General features: G+C 42.4%; 1 long non-coding RNA gene across 1 annotated transcript; it reads left to right on the top strand.

Annotated features, from left to right (window-relative positions):
- Window positions 1-4,226: 4,226 nt before the first annotated feature.
- LOC106940375 (uncharacterized) lies at window positions 4,227-4,515 on the top strand. Its single transcript, XR_001423075.1, has 2 exons — window positions 4,227-4,266; window positions 4,403-4,515. It is a non-coding gene; the product is annotated as an uncharacterized LOC106940375 (long non-coding RNA).
- Window positions 4,516-6,768: the final 2,253 nt, after the last annotated feature.

The raw sequence follows: 6,768 nt of genomic DNA, 5'->3' as shown, positions 1-6,768 counted from the left end.
AATAGATAGTTGAGGGATGCAGAGATGGAGAATTTTCTTCCAGTGCTGGTCCCACAGTTCCCTCCTCCCCATGAACTTCAAAGGGCTGTAAGTGAAACTTTCTGACATCTTGGTGTCGAATTTACCTTTATGGTAGAAGACAGAGAAGCTCCACCTATCTCCATCTTCAATCACTCACTGATTAGGTCAAAAGAAAAAAAAAAAAAAGATTTTTCCAGCTAATGTGCTTCCACTGTATCACTCAATGACAAACATTTGACATCTGCTAACCTACTTCATTGGATTGAGTCTGAGTCGTTGCCATGGTTTTAAGAGGCTCGGTTCGAGCTGCATAATTTTAGTCGCCCATACAGTGGACCATAACGTTTCGGAGCATTTACCTTTACCTCAATGTCTGCTTTCATCCAAAGTGGCCATTACTCAAACCTACCAACAGTGACAATGCAATCTGTGTCTGGAGCTCTACTTGCTTTATTTCTGCACCGGATTTCCAAAGCAAATTGCGCTAAATACAAGCCGGAGAGAAACGGGTTCAACAGACAGCACCGATTTTAGCATGCAGGAAGAAAGAGGCTTTCTTTAAGCTTTAACTGGACTGGCATGTAGCTTCAATTGAATCACTCCAGAAATATGTTGTTTGTGATTTCAATCAGTGCTCAGAAAACTTAGCCGCATAAAGGAAATTAAGACCTCACGAGAAGAACAAGTCAGTTCTTCCATCTGTAACTGACTTTTTATTGTACTGCTATCAGTGCAGGATGTTGCTGTTTTCCCTCGTTTTACAATTATCCGCAGCTTTAAATACTCTGGTTCTTTAAAGGGACAAACAGCATTAGTCATCGTGAATGCCAAGCATCTTGTACTGGCTGCGGTTTACAGAAATAGACATAAATATGGGCAGACGTTCCCCCAAATCAGAGGAGCTCCAACTCCATCTCTTAAGATCCAGTTCTTAAGCTAGCATCTTGCAACTTGTAAATGCATTCCAACACCAACACCTGAATAAATTGGTTGAATTACAGAATTTCCGAAATGCTTTTTTTTTTAGTTCTTGGCAATCCACAAGCTATTGGTTTGGATTTTGAGTGTGACGTTAACTAAAGTAAGTCATTGCTTTAGATGTTGTTCCGGATTCTTCTGTGACTTCCTGGATGCTTTTTGTATTCACGGAAGTCCTTATGCAATGTATATATAAAAATATGTTTTGTAATCTGAAACATTTAAATGAGACAAAAAAAAAAGAAGCAAAAATAGAAGGAACCAATAAGGGAGGAAACACTTTGTTTCATGTGTTGTATTCTTACTTTTTGGATTTCCAATAACAATCGAAGTGAACAAAAATAAATGCGAAATTAAAAATATCACTCCATTTCGAGAATTTGTATACAATGTAAGTTTGTTTTTTTTTGTTTTTTTTTAACAAAATTGCTGAGATAACTTTTAAATGGTACTCTAATCTACTGAGATGCAACTACACAGCAGTTTCTAGCTTATTTTTGAGAACATGGGGTGTTAGATAGTGCGCTGCATCTCGTTCGCTCTCTGGTCTCAGCATGATTTGGTGGCTCAAAAGGGAAAAGCATTTGCTACCCACAGGCCAAGCTGATTGGACTAGCTAATCAAAAAAAAAAAAAAAAAACGCGACTGATGAATCACAAAATTTAGACGTCTGCTCGCCCTGATACAAGATTTTGTTCTCCCTCCCTCCCCCCTTTTAGGCCCTTCACTAAGACACACTGTCACTTAATTTAAGCTCCGCAGCCTCTCAGAAATACAGTTCATTTCAAAAGCGATGTATGATTAGCTCTGGCCGCCACAGTCCTAATTGAAATGAGTTTGGGCCGTGCAGCAGGGGAGCCGGGACCGGGAGGGGGGGACGGCGCAGCTGCGTCGGCCCGGTTCTATTGGTCAGAAAGCAGTCGCTCGTCCCTTTTCACTCAGCAGCCTAATGATTTTTTCGCCGTTATTGGGATTGCTGATAAGGTCTTGTGAGGGGAGAGTTTGAGCAGAGCAAATTAGCAAAGACCACGCTGGCACACATCCGACTACAAAGCAACCAAAGTTCTCGCTAATTCACAAGCAAAGGAAAAAGAAAAGAAAAAAAAAAACTAAATGGGGATCAAGTTAATTTGCACCTCGATGCTGCTGAGCTGCAACTCGCCCTCTTCTATTTACCCATTCGATTCGACTCGTGTTCCACCGCGGCACCCGTACATAAAAGCAGCTCCGAACTACAGTTCAGCGGCGTCAGATATTGTGAACAACTCGAAAGCACGGCCGCAAAAAGTGTGTGAAAAGCCCTGAAGTGCCTTCGCAGTGTCAGCACAAGACACCCAACCCTTTCAAAAAAAAAAGAAAAAAAAAGACATTTTTCTCCCTGTTTAGACTCAAAGAATCAGAGGCTCGCTCGGCTGCCGCTTCAGGTCTGTTTCTACAGGACAGCCTCTGCAGAAAGGAGGAAGCGATTGAACGAGGCTCATGTCGTCGGATTCTTGCAACGAAGATAGAAAACACTACTGAAGCCCCAGGTGGACGCACTTGTTGCCGTAGCAATAACTGGGGGGGGGGGATGGATACAATGGCGACACCCTGTTTCGATTTGATTTGCAAATCATCGGTCGCGCCGTTTTGCTGCTGCCAGTGGCTAATTATTATTCACACTTGGGGGACGACAATGTGTCATCTTCCATTTGCTGGAGGATGAGGGCGATATGGCTCAAAATGCATGTTTTCCTCGCGAGCGGGAGCCGGTGTTTCGCCGGAGGCCCAAACATTTCACTGGCGCCTCATTCCGGTAGCTCAAGAAAACCTCCGGGCCTCGTTTTTTGCTATGCGTGTAATTGATATGCTGCGAGGGACGCGGCACTGTAAGCTCTTTCAGTTGTATGCCGCTGGATTGTTCAATCTCAAAGGATTATCAGAGTTACATTTCATTAGGAGATATCGCAGTTGGGAGAGGATATTTCTGCTTCTTTTGAGGTTTTGTGCTAATAAATCACGCCAGGAAGGGTAAGGAGTGCAAAACAGAAGGATGATCCATTCTTTGTTATCTCTTTGGCTCCGCGGTCCAGTCCGAACTGGAAACTCCCAAGAACAAAGGAGATATCATCACACATCGGTCGGTAAACTGGGTAATTTATTATACCTGAAAGTAACTAGAAATCCAAGCGGAACTGATAAGATAACCGAGTGAAAAGCAATTTGAAAATTCCTCCTAAGGGATGTTTTCCACTGCTGGAATGTGTGCTGGAAATCATGTGTCTGGAAAAGCTGGGGAGCTGGTTGCTCCGGGGCCGTCAACTGGTGCGATCCAGCTGACGACGTGACGTGCTGCCAATGCCTCAAGGGGGGACAGGTGGAAGCTCAAAGCTGGCTTCCTGTTTCTTGTGGGATCTTGATCCAAGAGGGACCAGAAGCAGCGTGACACCAGTGTTTGGACAAGATGACGGGAAAAATGTGTAGTGATGTGCATTGGCTCGGCTAGATACCTCTGCAACTAGCCAGCAGGATTGAACCAAAGTAAGATTTATAGTTTATATTTATAAGGAAATTGTAGCTTGATCTTAACCTTATGTTTTGATATTCTAACTATCAGAGAGATTTGTTGGTCATACTGTCAAAAAAAAAGAAGAAAAAAAAGACATTTCAATTTCATTTTTTGGCTTTTTATTTTAGTTTTTATAAACAAAAATTGGTCAAGTAGAAAGACAAACAACTCCAGAGACGACTACGCCTTCGACTCTTCTGAGAAACATCTTCACACTGGATTACGTATTAGACGCAAAAATAACTTTGTCACAACATGCAGTTAATCCCATGGCGTGAATCAACAAGTCCCTGCACTCTATAACCCCTCAGGTGTGCATCAACTGTCTGCTTTACATACACAGCAGTAGGACAAACTCTGTAAGAAATTGTTTAAATAACTTGGACAAAGAGTTATTTTTAGTAACGTTTCCCCTAAAGGTAAATATCGGCTGAGTGTGTTGCGTTTCTCTCCGGTCCCTACAGACCTTGTAGGTTGAACCATGGGCGTAGGTTTGGGTAGGGACGGTAGGGACATGTCCCGACCAATATTCACGGGATATGAAAAAGTCCCGACCAATTTTTGCCATATTGGCTCAAAGAACGTGGATCTACGATCTTTGATTAGCTGCAAAAGGCGGCGGCTAGCTGGGCACACGCGTCTCCTTCTGAGTCTCCGAGACCATGTCGCCACCAAAAAAGAAAAGGACAGACATTAGAAGTTATTTCGCTACGTCGGCTGTAAGTACAGTGAGTGGACCCATAAGTTAGATATCTATCACGCAACGCATTTGTTGTAAAGTCCGGTGTTTAGTAAGGTCAGCACTGAATGTGAGGTAGAATAGGTCTGTTAATTATGAAATATTTTTTCACATAGGATGCTCAGACAGCAGAGCAAGGGGCAGAGCAGAACGATGGAGAGGTGGCTGGAGCTTCAGGGCTCCAGGTGAGGTGTTAGTTCTCAGATATGAAATATACTGTGAAATTATCTCTGTATGACTGTATCTGGTTGTATACACAAGATGTATGATATGGTTATGGTTGGGGGGAGGGGTTATTAAGCCAATGTGGTTTCCGCCCCCCTTCTCAAAAATGTTCGGTGCTCTTGGGCATTTCACTGTGCTGCCGGGGGGGGGAGGTCAAGGTCCCCACCAAAACTTAGACCGAACCTACGCCCTTGGGTTGAACTCACAGTCAACAACAACTTGCATGCACAAATCCATCTTCACCAGGTGCTGCTGTTAAATAAGAAAAAGAAAAAAATAATCATGTACTTACATAATGGTAGTCACGTTGAAACTAACCAGACCTTGCGAAAGGTCCACAACTCCCTCAATCACTTGAAAAAGCAATGTTAGCCCTTGAACTTTTTCACATTTGGGAATGGTACAAACGACTTAAAAGTGTTTTATGAAGCATAAGAAAAACATTTAATGGGTTTTTACAAATTGGCGTTTGAAAAGTGTGGCATATTCAGCCTCCCTTGGCCTTCCACATCAACATCCACAGCAAACTCTAATAAAATACAAAAAGTCACAAGACCAATTAGTTTGACAGCTGTCATGTCAACCTGGTGATGGCACTCTCTAGTCTTCTTCTCTGACTGATGCTACTTGCCTGGCTGCTGTGTGTCTACCATTAAAATCCTAACAAATCCATTGAATTTTATGGTTTTTCAATGACAAAATACAAATCAGTGCATTTGCTTTTACTGCTGATTGTAAACCAATGTAGCATTGCAGTCTACTAGCTCAGGCAATTTTATTTGCCTTGTCATATATTTAGGCATCTTGACCTGCGTTTTGACCGAAATGCTCACCAAACTCGCTCCTGGTATCCCTCCTTCCTTTTTCTTTTTATGTAACTCCTTAAGACTCCCCAAAGACTTGTGTGCGTGAGCAGTAAGGGGTTGGATGACGCATCAGAATTTGCTGCCTCCGTAAATAGATGTTGCTATGGAAGTCACGGCTCAAAAGGTAGCACAATACTTACTGTTTTTCATTATAACAATGCATAATCAAAGAACCCACCTACAGAATCACATGTTGTACGGCCTTATGGAAATAAATCTGGGGAAACCAGGCCTCCACTTAGTCAGTTGTCTCTTTCATTCTGTCTCCCACAGTCATCCAGTTTCACCCGCTTAACTGCTGCTGTCACTAATACCTCGACTGACCCGTTTTGGGAAACAATGTTCCGATATAGGTGTTTTTGGAATTTAGCGAGGCTCTAAATTTAGTTTTCAGTAGGTTATTTTTCTACCTCTCCCAACTCCTTCGTTTTTATTCTAATCAAAGGAAATTGTTCCTTTGCTCAATTTATAAGAAGTGTCAAAATCTCCATAAAATGAGTCTAAAAATATTATTTTGCCTGCTGATCATTAAAGGAGCTTATACTTGGGCATCCTATTTTTTACTCCTATCTATATCTCCGCCTTATCTTTTCTTCTTTTATCTACTGTCAAAAGCAGGAGTCATTATTTTGCAACATGCCCTCGGTCCAGTTCTCCAGACAGTGGAAGAGCGGCTCAGAAGCAGTGCCTTACCTTCCACATCCGCACACACCTCTAATTGCCAGTGCCTGTCCTTTTCACTGAGTCATTAATACCATAATGCACTGTGACATCTGTCTTTGGGCCAGAAAGCAGAGCTCAGCTCGCTGTGGTCAGCCGTATAGACGGAAAACAACAAAAAAAACAGGAGTCTGCAATATCAAGGGGTGAGCTGTAAAACACATCCATCAGGGCTTTTACTTTAATCCTTTAGGTATCATCCCGAGACGGAGCAAATTATAGCCAGCCAAGTTGGATAAAATCAGAAAAACTCCCACTGAGATGCACTACTCTGAACGTAGGCAGGGGAAAATGCAAAAGCTCGTGTCCATCTGCACGCGTTCCTCTCCCGCTTCATGATTTACCCGGAGTGTGGGTGGCTTTCTTCACACATGGGCTTAATCAGACACCACCTGCGAGAAAAGGATGCAGCAGGAGAACTTTTTGCATAGCGTCTGCTCCAACTCGCATGGGCTTTTCCACATTTTGCAACGTCGCAACGCGGTTCATTCTGACATGAATATGAAGTGGAAAGGAGAAGATGTATTTTTACAAAAATAAAAAAACAACTGTGATATGCATTTGGATTTAAAACCCCTTTTACCCCAGTACCCCACCAAAAAAAAAAAAAAAAAAAAAAAAAAAAAATTCAGGCAGGCAAACTGTTATAAAACACAAAAAGGGTAATGTTT

The sequence above is a fragment of the Poecilia latipinna genome, unplaced genomic scaffold (assembly GCF_001443285.1).
Source record: "Poecilia latipinna isolate Pla-1442-1.1 unplaced genomic scaffold, P_latipinna-1.0 Scaffold3198, whole genome shotgun sequence".
NCBI classification, from domain to species: Eukaryota; Metazoa; Chordata; class Actinopteri; order Cyprinodontiformes; family Poeciliidae; genus Poecilia; species Poecilia latipinna.
Note: the sequence above shows the minus strand (reverse complement) of the source record. Positions and strands in the feature narration are given on the sequence as shown.